General features: G+C 44.5%; 1 long non-coding RNA gene across 1 annotated transcript; it reads left to right on the top strand.

Moving 5' to 3' along the window:
* Positions 1 to 752: 752 nt before the first annotated feature.
* Positions 753 to 17,727, top strand: LOC115482280. Its single transcript, XR_003944054.1, has 3 exons — positions 753 to 1,072; positions 1,305 to 1,400; positions 17,549 to 17,727. It is a non-coding gene; the product is annotated as an uncharacterized LOC115482280 (long non-coding RNA).
* Positions 17,728 to 18,862: the final 1,135 nt, after the last annotated feature.

The raw sequence follows: 18,862 nt of genomic DNA, 5'->3' as shown, positions 1-18,862 counted from the left end.
GCTGGGAGTTGGAGAGAGAGAAAGAAAGCCAAGAAGTGTCCACACGTAGTGAATGTGACAGTTCATGCTGTTGACCCACTATGTAGCAGCATCTCATTTTTAATTGCACAGGACAAAAGAAGCCCATTTATGAAATAGGTTCAACATACCATAGAGCGTTTTTAATTTTCAGTCATTGTATCTATTCCAGACTTTCGGACTCCTGATGCAGGCAGTAGTGCTGAAACATGGCCCATGTCGAGTCCCTATGTACTGTACAGTTATTTTAACTAAACATATGTTCCTTTAAGAACCAGATTACCCTTAGTTTTTTGGGGGGAGGGGGGGTTTCTTTGGTCATCGTCACTGTTTTTCCCCTTTTTTTCACATTACAGAATAGAGTTTAGGTCTCCTGCTGCCCACACTTTTGTGGGTAAGTGTACCCTGACGCGGTTAAGTGCCAATATTCTAGTATCTTGTAAATGTGGGTGCCTAGATGATAGACTTTCCATTTTAGAGGTCAATAATCAAACCCCTTTGAATGGTAAAATAACATTTTATTAGCAGAAACCATGACTTTGATTATTACCCAATGTGTAAATGTGTACATGGCATTCAGTGTGTGTTATTTTAAAGGCGGACTGAAGAAGTGATCAAGGAGGCGGAAGTGGGGATGTGCAGGATGGCAGGGGTGGGGCCAATGGCAAGGGTAGATGAAGGGATTGTTTTCCCTCAAAGTTACCACCAGCCCTAGCTCTGTTTAAGTACCTAACCTCTGCTTGACTGTATCACTTATGTCCTATCACTACAACCCTAATCGACTTCATCCCCGGTACAAACTTAGCATTCTCTCCCTCTCTCTGTCTCTCCCCTCCCAACCCCAGCAGAATCTCTCAGTCCCTCAAACCCCTGACTCCATCTCTTATCCAGCTCAACAAGAACATGGATTGACAGCATACTTACTCTACTTGAAGTTGTGGAGCAGATTGAACATTTTTATAGCAAACGCTATTTATCGATTGGAAGCAATGAAAAAACTCAGGAATATATTAAAACACTGCTCCATCTCCAGACTGACAATCTACGGGACTGTGTAAGTACGGAGCAGGAAACTTGGATGACTCTAATGCTGCATCCAGAAGAAATGAAGCAAGAGTTTGTTTTTTTTTTAAACTTATGCCATGTTTCATCTGCTATAGTTTTCGAGCTACTCTAATAAAAGATATCAGGGTCGGACTAGAGCCAGAAGTTTATATAAGCATAAAGCTTTTAGGACTCTGTCCAACTAGATGTTAAAAAGACATTTCTCGTTCCCTTTTCATCAGATTCCTGAGGGCACAGAGAGCTCAGACGCACAATGGGATATGAAGGAAGCAGTGAGCAAATATTTCAAAGAACTGAAGGGTGATTTACTACAAGAGGTGAGTCTTTTGTAGCGTTTTATGATTTCTTCCTTTTACTTACAGATCAGTTAAAGGTTAAAGGATTAAAAAAGAACAGGCTGCTATGGGATAAGGCTGTAATAAACTCTATGTTCAGAGAATTGGGGTTTCTATTGTTTCCTGATTCTCTTTTGGTTCTGTAGTGTTACGCTAATAATTTACTGTTTCTGCAATTTTTTCCATCCATGACCCAGTAAACTAAGAGTGCTAATTTTTTCCCACTGCCCTTAGAGGTCCGTCTGTCTATTCTCTCCACTCTCTGTGCCGTGTCTCGCAGTCAGCAAGAGGAGTCAGTGGGCAGCACTTCATATCTGCTCTGTCCTCTGCAATCAGAACCACATGGGGTCCCATTTTTGAACTTTTAAAGGAGTAGCCTAGTGGTTAGTGCAGTGGACTCTGATTCTGGGGAACTGAGTTCGATTCCCACTGCTGCTCCTTGTGACTCTGGGCAAGTCACTTAACCCTCCATTGCCCCTGGTACAAAATAAGTACCTGAATATGCGTAAACCGCTTTGAATGTAGTTGCAAAAACCTCAGAAAGGCAGTATATCAAGTCCCATTTCCTTTTCCCTTTAAAAAATTAAGATCTGATGCCTAGGGTCCACCAAAGAATTAAGCCTGCCCTGAGAATACGTCTGCAGGGCCAAGGTTAGCCATACTGGGGCCAAGGGCAGAAATTTGGGAGGTGCTCCAAAGCCAGATGACAGGCTGCACTTTCCTCAACTTTTGCCAGGGGGCCTAGGGCAGTTATCCTGTTTGCATTCCTTTAGTGCCAGGCCCTGGTCTGCAGGGGAGAGGAGAGGAGGGTAGTGGCTGTGGACAGGTCTGTAGTAGAGGGAAAAAGCTGGAGGGGGAGGAGGGCAGTAGCTATGGGCAGGTCTCTGGTGGAGGGAAAACAGGAAAGGGAGGAGGACAGTGGCTGTGGACAGGTCTGTTGTGGAGGGAAAAAGCAGGAGGGGGAGGAGGGCAGTAGCTATGGGCAGGTCTCTGATGGACGGAAAGGCAGGAAAGGAGGGCAGTGGCTGTGGACAGGTCTGTAGTAGAGGGAAAAAGCTGGAGGGGGAGGAGGGCAGTAGCTATGGGCAGGTCTGTGGTGGAGGGAAAACAGGAAAGGGAGGAGGGCAGTAGCTGTGGACACAGGCAGTCCACAGAATTCTGGCACTCGTTCTGCTGTTTAAGAGTCCTGGAGGCTGCTATCCGATTTTACACTGCACAGGCCGGTTGGAACCCTGCACGAAACAGAAATTTAAAAAGGAAGTGCACTTTCGATGTTTTCTCCTTGTTTCTTATCCCAGTTTCTTTCTGGAGTTTCCAGCTCTGGCATCATTGAACAGAAGGGCACTGTGCCCAGTCAGGAGGGGCAACTAGAACCTCTCCAGTCAGAAAGCACTGATTTGAGTAGAGATTATCATATTGTCTGTAATTCGCATAAAGTCAGTTCTTGGTGGGCTAAAATCCTGAAATGTGATTCATGCAGATCTCTAACAGTTGATTGGCTGATCATATTTCATTTTTTTTTTGTCTTGAGATTATCTACAGTCTAGAAATAACCTTTAGAGTTTGCTAATTGGGAGTTATTTCCTTCCTCAAATCTCATTGCACAAGTTCCTGCTCTTCCTGTCTCCCATAATAGATTTCTGATGAACAGGCTGATATTAAAGTGTCATTTACAACAAGATGGGTTATGTATATTAACCGGCAAGAAAAGAAAAGCACAGTGGAGGTGACGAAACAGCAGAAATGTCTTTATTCCAAACTTCAAGCAACTCGACACAGTTGAACTAACATCAGTCACTTGTGAGAAAATGTGCACCAGTGCAAACACCAACCAATGATACATAAGTAAAAGCACTACTAAAGCATCTTATCACCAGGCTCCACTCTGGGGGCTCATTTTCGAAAGTGAAAAATGTCCAAAAAGTGGCATAAAGCAGCATTTGAATGTTTTTCTCACAAAAACGTCCAACTTGGTATTTTTAAAACCAATTTTTAAACATTTTTCTATGAAGTACGTCAGAAGTGCGCTCAAATCACAAGAGGCTTGTCAGGGGGTGTGTTAAGGGCAGGATCTGGACTTGGATGTTTTCTGCCATAATAGAACAAAACAAAAATGTCCAGGGCTATAACTTCACGGTCTCCATAACAGAAAGAGGGCGTGTTTCGCTTGATTTGCGTGCGAAGGTAAGCGTCCCCAACACAATCCGCTTAAATATAGATTTAATGAAGATGCTTCAATTATACGTACTGTCAATTTATGAATGCATAGATTGACAGTACAATCTCTTACAAATACGCAGTTTTTTAAAATAGGCATTCCATTTAAGCGTACCTCGCATACCCCTGCCTTCATGTATACGCTCCAAATTATACGTACTGTTTTCTTATGAATGTAATAATAGTGCTTTTTTACACTATGCAGTTTCTTTAACATGTAGGCCATTTATACTTTTAAGTTTAACTGACAGAACAGCATCGCATTGAGATGGCTGTTTTAACAAACGATTCAGACCGTTGTTTCCCGTCTTTTCCACTGACATCATGGATTTTTATTTATTTTATTTATTGCATTTGTATCCCACATTTCCCCACCTCTTTGCACCTCTTTGAAACATAAATAGAATCGTTATAAAGATATGGCGTTCTCTGCTTGGATTATTATTTATTAGTTACATCGGTGTCCGATGTGGGTATTTCCGTTCACCTAAGGAGATAAGTGTTCTAAATGCACACAGATACTGCATAAGTGCATAAGTGTTGCCTTACTGGGAAAGGCCAAAGGTCCATCAAGCCCAGCATCCTGTTTCCAACAGTGGCCAATCCAGGTCACAAATACCTGGCAAGATCCCAAAAAAGTACAAAACATTTTATACTGCTTACCCCAGAAATAGTGGACTTTCCCCAAGTCCATTTAATAATGGTCTATGGACTTTTTCTTTAGGAAGCCGTCCAAACCTTTTTTTTAAACTCCGCTAAGCTAACCGCCTTTACCACATTCTCTGGCAACGAATTCCAGAGTTTAATTACTGAATTTGCCCTTTTCAATATCGATAGAAAGTCACTATGTAATACTTTTAGGAATGTCTTTTAAGCCCCATTACTATGACAGCGTTCTTAAGCTTCTGCTTTTAAATCTATACACACTGTTGCCACCATGTACCCACTATTAGAACTGCTTTTTGTTGTAAGCAGTAAATCCCATCGTATGTCAACAAGTCCAATTGCATATTAACTTGATTATCCATATTATTATAAGTAAGGGCATGTCACTGGACATTATTATTACAACCGCTATCTGTCATTTTAAGCGCATTTCTCCAGAACACTAATATGACTATAAAAGTTTTCTTTGTACCAATATGACATGTATCCTCGGAGGGAATACGTAGCGTTGCAGTATATTATCCCCAGCACTTTTGAGTTAGTCAGCATTGCCACACGTTGTTCCTGCAACTCTTCGTGATCAGCTTGTTTTTAGTTCAATCTTGATTGTACCTATATTATTCCTTTTTTATATATAATATCCATGGTCTTTTGATCACCCTATTATGAGATATATCAATATATACACTATTGTGCGCTTTATAGTTTTACGAAATTACACTATTACGTCTAATTTATGGTTTTATGAATGCATTTTTACATATTGATATTAGTTTTTATTTTCATTTCTATATTCTGAATACACAATACATGTTTTATCAATGTTTCTGATGTTTTATGAATGTTTTTGGTCAGTTTATATGTTATACTAGCTGTTAAGCCTGTAACAACGGGCTAGTTTTTTGTTTTCCTATGGCCTTCCCCCCTTCCCCCCCCAACCCTGCTCTCTCCCCTGCCCTTCCGCCAGCGTCTGTTTCCCTCAGTTCCGCCCCCTCCTTCCCTCCCTGCTCCCTCCTCCTCAGATTTCCACGCCCATGTCCTATTGGGCTGTACTGCTGGTGGAGGCGGGGCTTGGACTTCTACACTCTCAGCGTCACTTGCCGTTTATATGTTTGATAATTATCCCAATGATATTGGTTCCAAAAATAAAAAATAAGATACATATATACTTAATTTAAACATTTTTTATGTTATTTAAATATTTGTTACTATTATTATTTTTTTTTATCTGAAGTAGACCCCTGAGGCAGGCGCTATGCACCGAAACACAGCCCATGTTGGGTCTTTCTGAGGATTGATTTGCTCAAGTGTATGATTAAAGGATCTGTGTCCCTATTTTGAAGGCTCCTGGTACTGTTTTTTTTTTTTTTTTTTGCTACAGGGCTATAAGTTGAACATTTTGGTCTAACCTGTTTTATTAACAAACTAGGAAAAAATGCCCGTTTCTGAGGGGAATGAAACGGGCGCTAGCAAGGGGCCCCCTCCCTCCGTCCCTCGAAGCTACTTGCCTTGTTCGCCCTCCCTCCGTCCCTCGAAGCTACTTGCTGCCTTGTTCGCTGTGGGCCGTTTCGGCCCTCAAGTGTCAATAGCTCCACCCTCGACGTCATGATGTTTTGACGCGTCATCACGTTTTGACGCGAGGGCGGTGCAGACACTCCAGGGCACACCAGATATCTCGGGCGCCTCAACTTCCGTGGAGGCTTCAGAACGTTGGGGTTGCCTTTTATATATATAGACTAGTATAAAAGGCCCGTTTTGATAGGCAATGAAACGGGCGCTAGCAAGGTAATCCCCACCCCCTGCAGCATCCTTCCTGTCTCCCCTGCCCCCTCTGCAGCCACCCATGTCCAGCGATTCTCCTCTCCCCCTGCCCCCCCTGCAGCCACCCATGTCCAGCGACTCTCCTCTCCCCCTGCCCCCCCTGCAGCCACCCATGTCCAGTGACCCTCCTCTCCTTTCCCCTTGCCCCCCCTGTAGCCACCCATGTCCAGCGACCCACCTCTCTCCCCTGCCCCCCCTGCAGCCACCCATAACCAGTGACCCTCCTCTCCCCCTGCCCCCCCTGCAGCGTCCCTTCTGTCTCCCCTGCCCTCCCCTGCAGCCACCCATCTAGTCTCAGGACCCCCTCCCCACCTCCCTCTTCCCTGCCCCCCCTGCAGCCATCCATGCCCAGCGACCCTCCTCTCCCCCTGCAGCCACCCATGTCCAGCGACCCTCCCCTCCCCCCTCAGCGCATCACCCAAACCCCTACCCCCCCAGCGCATCACTCAAGCCCCTACCCCCCCTCGGGCACATCAACCCCATCGCCACCCGCAGCCGCCAATACTAACGCTGTCCAGCCGCTGCTGCATCTCCTGTTGAGCAGCAGCGGCCGGTACAAAAAAAAAAAGCCAAAAAAAGATTTTAAACCTGAAAACGGCTCCGTAGACAGCCATCTGGCATTGGCTGTCATCTCTGCAGCCGCTCCTCCTCTCCCCTCTGACGTCGCTGCGCTCCTCTGGGGTCTTCCTGCAGGGGCAGTGACGTGGAGGGGAGAGTAGGAGCGGCTGCAATGACGACAGCCAATGCCAGATGGCTGTCTACAGAGCCACGTTTCAGGTTGAAAATCTTTTTTTGACTTTTTTCTTTTTGTACTGGCCGCTGCTGCTCCACAGGAGAAGCAGCAGCGGCCGGACAGCGTTAGTATTGGTGGCTGCGGGTGGCGAGGGAGTTGATGTGCCCGAGAGGGGGGTAGGGGCTTGGGTGATGCGCTGGGGGAGGGTCTTGGGTGATGCGTCGAGGGGGGGTAGGGCCTTGGGTGTTGCACCGGGGTGGAGGGGCTTGGGTGTTGCGCCGAGGGGGGGCACTGAGAGCTGATTGGTAGGCAGGGGGAGGAGAACGGAAACACGCTCCGCGTGTTTCCCAACTCCTCCCCCTGCCTGGCTTGCGGTTTTTCAGGGTAGGGGCTTGGGTGTTGCGCCGAGGGGGGGGGGCACTGACAGCTGTTTCCCAGGCAGGGGGAGGAGTACGGAAACACGCTCCGCGTGTTTCCCTACTCCTCCCCTTGCCTTGGAATCAGCTGTCAGTGACATCACTGACGTCAGTGCATTCTAAACTGCCTAGCAGACCACCTCCGAGGGAGCCACGGTACCAGGCACATTAGAACGTTGGAGGTGAGAATTATTATATAGGACAAGCCACAAAAAAGTGCCCTAAATAACCAGAAGACACCCCCTTACTTCTTCAGTGATCACTGACCCCTTCCCACCCCACAAAGATGTAAGTGAAACAGTGCATACCAACCTCTATGACAGCTTCAGATGTTATGACCAGTCCTATTAGAGCAGGAAGCAGGTCCCTGGAGTAGCCTGGTGATCGGTGCAGTGCACTGTGGCTAACATGACCCAGGCAAACAAACAAAGCAAACACTGGGCCTTCAGGATTGAGAAAAATGTAGTTCTTTATTTATAATGGAGACCCGACACGGTCCGTGTTTCGGCGTACGAACGCCTGCATCAGGGGTCTAACATAAAAATACATAAAAATATATCAATAAAAAAATATATATATATGTGATATATATAGAACGCAATAGTACAGAACCAACATCAAAATATCATCTAAAAATTAAAATACATGTGCAATCCTACATAAACATACATTCACATGTACACTTAAAAATAAAATAAAACATAATGGTCATAATTTAAAAAGATATAAAAAGATATAAATCGGTTATCATATATACAATCCTACATAAACGTACATACACATATAAAAAAGATAATAAAATATAAAAAACGTCATTATCATGGCCTGAGGAATATACATTCATACATATGTCTACATACAGTGGGGGAAATAAGTATTTGATCCCTTGCTGATTTTGTAAGTTTGCCCACTGACAAAGACATGAGCAGCCCATAATTGAAGGGTAGGTTATTGGTAACAGTGAGAGATAGCACATCACAAATTAAATCCGGAAAATCACATTGTGGAAAGTATATGAATTTATTTGCATTCTGCAGAGGGAAATAAGTATTTGATCCCCCACCAACCAGTAAGAGATCTGGCCCCTACAGACCAGGTAGATGCTCCAAATCAACTCGTTACCTGCATGACAGACAGCTGTCGGCAATGGTCACCTGTATGAAAGACACCTGTCCACAGACTCAGTGAATCAGTCAGACTCTAACCTCTACAAAATGGCCAAGAGCAAGGAGCTGTCTAAGGATGTCAGGGACAAGATCATACACCTGCACAAGGCTGGAATGGGCTACAAAACCATCAGTAAGACGCTGGGCGAGAAGGAGACAACTGTTGGTGCCATAGTAAGAAAATGGAAGAAGTACAAAATGACTGTCAATCGACAAAGATCTGGGGCTCCACGCAAAATCTCACCTCGTGGGGTATCCTTGATCATGAGGAAGGTTAGAAATCAGCCTACAACTACAAGGGGGGAACTTGTCAATGATCTCAAGGCAGCTGGGACCACTGTCACCACGAAAACCATTGGTAACACATTACGACATAACGGATTGCAATCCTGCAGTGCCCGCAAGGTCCCCCTGCTCCGGAAGGCACATGTGACGGCCCGTCTGAAGTTTGCCAGTGAACACCTGGATGATGCCGAGAGTGATTGGGAGAAGGTGCTGTGGTCAGATGAGACAAAAATTGAGCTCTTTGGCATGAACTCAACTCGCCGTGTTTGGAGGAAGAGAAATGCTGCCTATGACCCAAAGAACACCGTCCCCACTGTCAAGCATGGAGGTGGAAATGTTATGTTTTGGGGGTGTTTCTCTGCTAAGGGCACAGGACTACTTCACCGCATCAATGGGAGAATGGATGGGGCCATGTACCATACAATTCTGAGTGACAACCTCCTTCCCTCCGCCAGGGCCTTAAAAATGGGTCGTGGCTGGGTCTTCCAGCACGACAATGACCCAAAACATACAGCCAAGGCAACAAAGGAGTGGCTCAGGAAGAAGCACATTAGGGTCATGGAGTGGCCTAGCCAGTCACCAGACCTTAATCCCATTGAAAACTTATGGAGGGAGCTGAAGCTGCGAGTTGCCAAGCGACAGCCCAGAACTCTTAATGATTTAGAGATGATCTGCAAAGAGGAGTGGACCAAAATTCCTCCTGACATGTGTGCAAACCTCATCATCAACTACAGAAGACGTCTGACCGCTGTGCTTGCCAACAAGGGTTTTGCCACCAAGTATTAGGTCTTGTTTGCCAGAGGGATTAAATACTTATTTCCCTCTGCAGAATGCAAATAAATTCATATACTTTCCACAATGTGATTTTCCGGATTTAATTTGTGATGTGCTATCTCTCACTGTTACCAATAACCTACCCTTCAATTATGGGCTGCTCATGTCTTTGTCAGTGGGCAAACTTACAAAATCAGCAAGGGATCAAATACTTATTTCCCCCACTGTATATATATATCTCTTGTAAAGTGGATCCTCTTTTCTCCTGGGGTTGCAGCTCTTCCAAGAAAAAAAAACAGACTCCAAACAAAAAAACAATGAAGCTTTTTATTAAACAGGAGGGTCGTCCCTCCTGCCCTCAGTTACGTCTCCAAAAACACCAAACAAGGTTACGCAGTACAGGCTTTAACATCTGCTTCCTCCCCCCTGTCACCTGGAGAGTAGCAGTAAAAGAGGGGAAAAAAAACACACTGCGCAATTCAGCCCCGGTTTTAAACCACAGCTCAGTCAAGTCAGGCTTTCAAAACACAAGTCAATTTGAGCCAGGCTTTAAACACAGCTCAGTCCAGCTAGGCTTCCAAAACACAGTTCCATTTTAGCCAAGCTTTAAAACACCGCTCCGTTCAGCTAGGCTTTCAAAACACAGTTCACTTTTAGCCAAGCTTTAAAACACAGCTCAGTTCAGCTAGGCTTTCCAAAACACAGTTCAATTTTAGCCAAGCTTCAAAACACACAGTAATGGCTTTGCGCGGGCTCAAAGCCTAGGGTCCCACCCTCTTGGTCAGTCATACTCCTACCTGACCTCCTCCCGCATGACCCGGCTTGGCCCCGCTACTTCCTTGGCTTTCGCTGAGCCAGAGCTGAAAAGTCCATCGGCTCTTCCAGGGTGTTCTCCGGTTCAGTCAACTCCATAGGGCAAGGCTCACTCTCTCCCTCTCTCTCCTCAGGAGCCCAATCCATATTCTCTTCACCCCGCCCTTCTCCCAGCTGCTCACCCTTTCTTTCATTAAAGCTCTTTGGTGTCTCTTCTTTCTCCACCCACCTGTTCCACCACCTCTTCCACCAGGTTGCAGAATCAGCCTTACTCCTTCCCCTGCGGCCCTCCTCTGGTGACTCATGGGAATGCACATAGTTTCTCTTATCCCCACGTTCCCTTTGGGCATGCTGGGAGTTGTAGTTCCTTCTTTCGGGTTCTTTCTTGGGGGATGCCTGCCTGTAACGGGGGTATTCTTGCTTAGCCCAGGGTTCCCCTGAGGCATGCGGGGAGTTGTAGTTTCTTGCTCTCCTCTTTTCTTTCTGTTCCCCAGAGCTGCCTACATACTCTTTACAATCTGTAGATATCCACATTTACACATACCTATTCATAAGCATCAGAGCATATCCACGTACATACACATATGCACACAATAATGTCATATTTCATATTCATGTGTACAAATGTGTGAAAAACTCAACATATAAAATAGGCATGTGGACTTATGGTGCACACCCACAAACGCTCATATCATATACACAACTTTACTACAGCATCACCAACTTAACATGACCCAGGCCCATAATCCACGCTAGCTTTTACATTTGCCCCTCCAACCCCCCCCAAAACCTAACGCACTCACATATAGGTGGCACCTTCAGCCAATAAGAGCAATTGTAGTGGTTTATAGTTGAGTACAGTAGATTTTTCATGGGTTTTGAAGGGCTCATCATGCAATATAAGGGGGTAACGGTGAGATGTCTACCTAGGACCTTTTATCTGAAGTCTACTGCAGTGCCCCCTAGGGTGCCCCAGTGCTCTCCTTGGATGACTGTGTGCCCAGTCTACTAGGAAAGCTGGCTCCTCCTACATCTCAATGACTTAATTTTGTGCATTTTCACTTGTACTTTTTTGGGGGAGGGGGGATGGTCCCAAAAAGATAGATGTACTAAGCACAACAACATCTAGGAAATGGTCATTTTCAAAGAAAAAAGATAGATGTTTTTCTGGTTTGAAAATGGTCATTTTCACTACTTGATTTTTGGATGTTTTCAGAAAAACGTCCAAAGTCGGACTTGGACATCATATCGAAAATGCCCCTCCAAGTAACCTAGCGCTGGTAGACAGTGTGCTTGGTGATAAGACGTTTTAACAGTGCTTTTACTTGGGTATCATTGTTTGGTGTTCCCACTGATGCACATTTTCTCACAAGTGACTGATGTCAGTCCGGCCATGCCGAGTTGTCTGACGTTTGGAATAAAGACCTTTTTGCTGTTTCATCGCCTCCACTGTGCTTTGCTTTTCTTGCTGTTTGATTGTGCATTTTGATTCTTCTGTGGTTATGTATATTAAAAGCAATTAGGGTCCCAAAAAACAGCAAGACAATCGATCTGCAAACTCCAACGTGGACAAATATATTAAAAATAGTTTTTAATATATATTTTTGTATTAATATCAATATTGCTGTTATTATTACTATTAATGTTTATATTATTTTATATATATTTGTTTACTTATATGTTTGCTAATTTTAGCCCCTGACGCAGTCCCTTTGGGCGAAACACGGTCTGTGTCGGGCAATATTCTGGTATATGATATCAATAAAATCTTCACGTTTATCTTGATTTACTGTTTTATTTGTCCATATTAAAAGCAATTTTTAAATTATAGGCTTCATGTACTAATATGCGTTAACATACAAGATTATTTTATAAGGCTTCTTCCACATGGAAAGCCTGTTATACACACTGAAAAGTCTTCTTCTGAAGTTACCCTGTGGATTATGCAATGTACAAGTAAGGGCTCACACTGGCTGTAGTCATTCCTGGGGATGTAGTTTGGGTGAAATCACAATGTACCCCTGTATCAGAGGTGTAGCACGAGTGGGTCTAATTCTGGCACCCTTGTTACGGCTGGTGGTGATCACCAGACCCCCACTGCAGAGGTCACTCTCCTACTTGCTGCAGCCAGCGACACTGTCCATGCATGTGCAGGAGGGGAGAGGCTGGCACGACAGCAGCGTGTGTTCCCCATGTCACAAGACACATGCATGCATGTGAGGAACAGTTTTCATGTCAGTTTTTACATCTGTTCAACTATATAAATGTTTTTTTAAAGTGCTCATTTTGGCCAGGCTTTACATGGGAGTCACTCTCTATAATCTCATGTACTTTATGTCCATGTCCCAATGAAACCTCACTACTTAGGGGCAATATTTAGGCGGTGGCTGTGAGCATTTTTCTAGTAATTATTATCGTTATTCACGGATGTTCAGTGCTGAGCCATGTCCGGGCACCGGCTTCGAATATCCAAGTTTATGTAGCTGTCTATCTCTTATACTTGTCATCAGCGACACCGCATAAAGATAAAACTGTGTTTAATAAGTCCGATTTAAATGCTAAATTAAGGGTGTTAAGTTGAATATTACTTAACCACATCAGTACCAACTCTGCCCATAGACTGCCAACAAAATGGCCGCCTTTCAGACCTGGTGATATTCAGTGGCACAAACTGGTTAAGGGGTCTTTTTACAAAGACGAGCTAGCGTTCCTATGGGCATCTCTGGCGTTTAGTGAGCACGAATCATTAACACGCACTAAAAACGCTAGTGTACATTTGTAAAAGGACTCCTAAGTGCAGCTGAATATCAGCAAATTAACTGACAGGGAGCCATTTCTCGCTAGTTAAATTACTTTTAATATTGACCAAGTAACACCTGCACATGGAAACTGTTGGGCTCGTACACTTCATTTATTTTAACATATATATTTATAAACTGACTGCTCCTGCTTCAATGACTGTGGCAAACACATGTACACACCAGCAGGCATAGAAAAGGCCCCGTGTCAGCAGAATCTGTTCTTAAATACCCCACCAGAACTGAGCATGACCCTCACCTGAATGTCTCATTTGCAATCTCTATGTTCTATGTAAAGTGGGGTGTCACAGGCATGTTAACGTACTTTTTCAAGATTTAACAGGTTAATTTGTGTTAGTAAACGAGGCCCTACGTGTTTGGAGACAAATTCGTGGGTACATTTTAGCACCCAATTCGGAAGGCAACACTACTTGTGCAATAGATTCGAAAAAGCAATTTGTTTTGTCTCCTGACTATACCCACCTCCAATAAACAACCAACGAACATCTACCCTTCCAAAAGCTGCTGAAAACTTACCTCTTCAAGCAAGCCTACCCAAATGAACCGACTTAACGCACGAACCTAGTCCACACCACTACTACTACCTCTACCTCACTCCTCCCCTGCACATCTCTCCTCCTTGTCCTACTCTATACAACCACATCAAACCCCAACCTTGGCTGACTTCTAATATCCGCTATCTACGTTCCTGTACCCGCTCCGCCGAACGCCTCTGGCGGAAATCTCGGGCCCTTGCTGATTTCTTACACTTTAAGTTCATGCTGACCTCCTTCCAATCTGCTCTTTTACGTGCCAAACAGGATTATTATATCCAACTGACCAACTCTCTTGGCTCTAATCCTCGACTTCTCTTCACCACATTGAACTCTCTCCTCAAGGTGCCCCCTCCCCCAACTCCCCCTTCATTATCTCCTCAGACCCTTGCTGAATTCTTTCACAACAAGGTTCAAAAGATAAACCTTGCTTTCTCTACCTCACCAGCTCTCCCTCCACTAGTCCGTTCCCCTCTCTCTCCTTCCCCTCATTCCCTTTCCTCCTTTCCTGAAGTTACTATTGAGGAAACTACACTTCTCCTTTCTTCCTCAAAATGTACCACCTGTTCCTCTGATCCCATTCCCACCCACCTTCTTAATGCCATCTCTCCTACTCTTATTCCTTTTATCTGTCACATTCTCAACCTCTCACTTTCCACTGCGACTGTCCCTGCTTCCTTTAAACATGCTGTGGTCACACCTCTCCTTAAGAAGCCTTCACTTGACCCTACTTGTCCCTCTAATTACCGACCCATCTCCCTCCTTCCTTTTCTCTCCAAATTACTTGAGCGTGCTGTTCACCGCCGCTGCCTTGATTTTCTCTCCTCACATGCTATTCTTGACCCATTACAATCTGGTTTTCGCCCTCTCCACTCAACTGAAACTGCGCTTACTAAAGTCTCCAATGACCTATTACTGGCTAAATCCAGAGGTCAATATTCCATCCTCATTCTTCTTGATCTTTCCGCTGCTTTTGACACTGTCGATCACAGCATACTTCTCGATACCCTGTCCTCACTTGGATTCCAGGGCTCTGTCCTTTCCTGGTTCTCTTCCTACCTCTCCCTCCGCACCTTTAGTGTTCACTCTGGTGGATCCTCTTCTACTTCTATCCCTCTGCCTGTCGGTGTACCTCAGGGTTCTGTTCTTGGTCCCCTCCTCTTTTCTATCTACACTTCTTCCCTTGGTTCATTAATCTCATCCCATGGCTTTTCCTACCACCTCTATGCTGATGACTCCCAAATCTACCTTTCTACCCCTGATATCTCACCTTGCATCCAAACCAAAGTTTCAGCGTGCTTGTCTGACATTGCTGCCTGGATGTCTCAACGCCACCTGAAATTAAATATGACCAAAACCGAGCTTCTCATTTTCCCCCCCAAACCCACCTCCCCGCTCCCCCCGTTTTCTATTTCTGTTGATGGCTCTCTCATTCTCCCTGTCTCCTCAGCTCGAAACCTTGGGGTCATCTTTGACTCTTCTCTCTCCTTCTCTGCTCATATCCAGCAGACCGCCAAGACCTGTCGTTTCTTTCTTTACAACATCCGTAAAATCCGCCCCTTTCTTTCCGAGCACTCTACCAAAACCCTCATCCACACCCTTGTCACCTCTCGTTTAGACTACTGCAATCTGCTTCTTGCTGGCCTCCCACTTAGTCACCTCTCCCCTCTCCAGTCGGTTCAAAACTCTGCTGCCCGTCTCATCTTCCGCCAGGGTCGCTTTACTCATACTACCCCTCTCCTCAAGACCCTTCACTGGCTCCCTATCCGTTTTCGCATCCTGTTCAAACTTCTTCTACTAACCTATAAATGTATTCACTCTGCTGCTCCCCAGTATCTCTCCACACTCGTCCTTCCCTACACCCCTTCCCGTGCACTCCGCTCCATGGATAAATCCTTCTTATCTGTTCCCTTCTCCACTACTGCCAACTCCAGACTTCGCGCCTTCTATCTCGCTGCACCCTACGCCTGGAATAAACTTCCTGAGCCCCTACGTCTTGCCCCATCCTTGGCCACCTTTAAATCTAGACTGAAAACCCACCTCTTTAACATTGCTTTTGACTCGTAACCACTTGTAACCACTCGCCTCCACCTACCCTCCTCTCTTCCTTCCCGTTCACATTAATTTGATTTGATTTGCTTACTTTATTTATTTTTTGTCTATTAGATTGTAAGCTCTTTGAGCAGGGACTGTCTTTCTTCTATGTTTGTACAGCGCTGCGTATGCCTTGTAGCGCTATAGAAATGCTAAATAGTAGTAGTAGTAGTAGTAACTCTACTATTCTACAACTGTGTTCTTTCTGTGATACGTGGAGGGGCATAATTGAACGCGAACGCCCATCTCCATGGGCGTCTATGTCTGAAAACGGGTATGTGAAGAGGCGGGACAGACCGTATTTTTGAAAAAAAATGGACGTCCATCTTTTTTTTCGATAATACAGTTTGTGCGGGGCAAATTGATTGGATTTGTGCGGATTTGAGCTGGGTGGTATCGTTTTTCAGCGATAATGGAAACCGAAGGCGCCCAGCTCAAAAATGAACAAATCCAAGGCATTGGGTCGTGGGAGGGGCCAGGATTCGTAGTGCACTGGTCCCCCTCGTATGTCAGGACACCAACTGGGCACCCTAGGGGGCACTTGGAAAACGTTAAACAAAAAAGTAAAATACCTCCCAAGTCCATAGCTCCCTTCCTTTGGGTGCTGAGCCCCTCAAATCCCCCCCACCTGGGTGAAGTGCACTGCATCCACTAACAACTGCTCCAGGGACCTGCTGTGATGGAGCTGGGTATTACATTTGAGGCTGGCATACAGGCTGGAAAAAAAGGTGTTTAAAGTTCTTTTTTTTTGTGGGAGGGGGTTAGTGACCACTGGGGGAGTCCAGGGAGGTCATCCCCGATTCCCTTCGGTGGTCATCTGAGCAGTTGGGGCACTTTTGGGGGACTTCTTCGTGAAAAAAAGGGTCCAAAAAAGTGACTCAAAATCGTGGTAAAACTGCTTTTTTTTCGATTATCGGCTGAAAGTGGCCATGGCCGATAACCACGCCCCAGTCCCGCCTTCACCACGCCTCCAACACGCCCCCGTCAACTTTGGTCATTCCTGCGACGGAGTGCAGTTGAAGACGACCAAAATCGGCTTTCGATTATACCGATTTGGTCGCCCACGGGAGAAAGACGCCTATCTCCCGATTTGGGTCGAAATATAGGCATCTTTCACTTTCGATTATGAGGCTGCTAGTAACCCATACTATGTAAGCCGCACTGAACCTGCTATCAAGCGGGAAAGAGCGGAGTATAAATGTAACAAATAATAACAAATAATAAATGTCCCCTCTAAATTTGGATGAAGTATCGCTTGCTGGAAAATGTGCGTGTGCTTCTTGCCCTAGTGAAGAAAGACACATTTCAAAAGACCAGCCTTCATGCTCAAATAACTATTACAAGTGCATTAATTGCTTTGAAAATTTTCTCCCCACAGAGGCAGAGTCTGTATTTTCAGACTCAGAACCAAACGAACAATGGAAAGTAGATCTTGCAGTCCAGAGATGGAAAAGACAATTTAGGAAGCTTGAATGAAGTTTATTGATGGAAGACTCAACATAGTACTGTGTTTCGGCCACAGGCCTGCCTCAGGAGTCTTAGTTTAATCCTGTATGCAAAAGGTTCTGCTTAAAACAGATATTGCAAGCATTGGTCTTGAAAAAGACCTTTGATTGAAAGCTCTGAAGTCTTGTAGGTGTTGCTTGGAAAAAAATGGCAAAACGCCAAATAAAAAGACTCCAGACTCAGAGCCAGGGCTAGAAATTTGATTGGTGGGGGCATTCTCGATAGTCTTGCAAAAACACTGTTCTTCCCACCCTCACTTTTCATAAATGTCTTTTTGTGTCTTCCAGGCCAACAAGGTTTGTGCTCGGTTGATGGTCTGTCTCCAGATACAGAAACAGCTGCTACATGTGTCCAAACTCTCCACCTGCACAAGACAAAGAAATGCTCTGCTAAGTGACATGGGAAGGAGCTGAGCAAGAGAATATTTAACAGAATCTTTACTTGATATATTTATATTGGTAAACATTCACTGGACACATTGAAAAAAATGTTATTTATTTTTATACTTCTTATGTTTGTGTCTTATTCATTTGTAGTTTTATAGTTAAACATTTTTGATTGTTTTTAGTATTTCTTTTTTAGTATGTCAATTTTTTAAAATTTTGTTAATAAATGAAAATCTGACTTCAAGGAGTCAACTGTATTGTATTTTGTAACTGTTTGTTTGGAATATGTATCCAAAAAGACTGTTCCAGGGCGGGATAAAGCCCACCTTGGGACTGAGAGCCATTGCCTAGATCTGCTTCCTGCTCTTTTCACCAGATAGGGCTGGGAGGGGTGAGGGCATATACTCCAAAGTTATAAGAACTCTGGGGGGAAAAATTCTAAACACAGAAGTGAGGTGAATACAAAGAGGATTTTCAATATAGAAGGACCTTTATTGTAGTCACAGTAACAACTCATAGAAGACCAAACACGGCCGTGTTTCGGCTTCTGAGCCTACCTCAGGGGTCACCAAACCTTATAGAAATAAAATGTATATGTTGGAATAAGAAAATATATACATAATTAAATATATATGATTAAAAACACATAAATAGGGGGAAGCACGTGATGTCATCCAGCATGACGCTTAGAGTTTTTCTCAGGATATAACGGCTAATCCAATGGATGGTCTGATTTATGGAGATTACTTTATCCAACAGCTAGAGATTACTCTTTTTTTTCTGCTCCTCACCACACCTATTCAAGAATTGATGATTTTTTTGTGTACTAAGGACTTGATTCCTATGTTATCTGATGCTCAGATAGATGAAATATCAATCTCTGACCATGCAGCAATATCCTGTGACTTTATTTGGTCTTCCAATAAAACACTCCGTAGCAGCACACTGGGCAGAAGGTTTCAGCATATCATCAACGACGACACCTAGATCCCTTTCTTGGTCTGTGACTCCTAACGTGGAACCTTGCATAACATAGCTGTAATTTGGGTTCCTCTTTCCTTCATACATCACTTTGCACTTGCTCACATTAAATGTCATCTGCCATTTAGATGCCCAGTCTCCCAGTCTCATAAGGTCCTCTTGTAATTTTTCACAATCCTCCAGCGATTTAGTGACTTTGAATAACTTTGTGTCATCAGCAAATTTAATTACCTC

The sequence above is a fragment of the Microcaecilia unicolor genome, chromosome 12 (genome assembly GCF_901765095.1).
Source record: "Microcaecilia unicolor chromosome 12, aMicUni1.1, whole genome shotgun sequence".
Taxonomy (NCBI): Eukaryota; Metazoa; Chordata; class Amphibia; order Gymnophiona; family Siphonopidae; genus Microcaecilia; species Microcaecilia unicolor.
The sequence above is the reverse complement of the archived record's forward strand: the minus strand, read 5'-3'. Positions and strand labels throughout refer to the sequence as shown.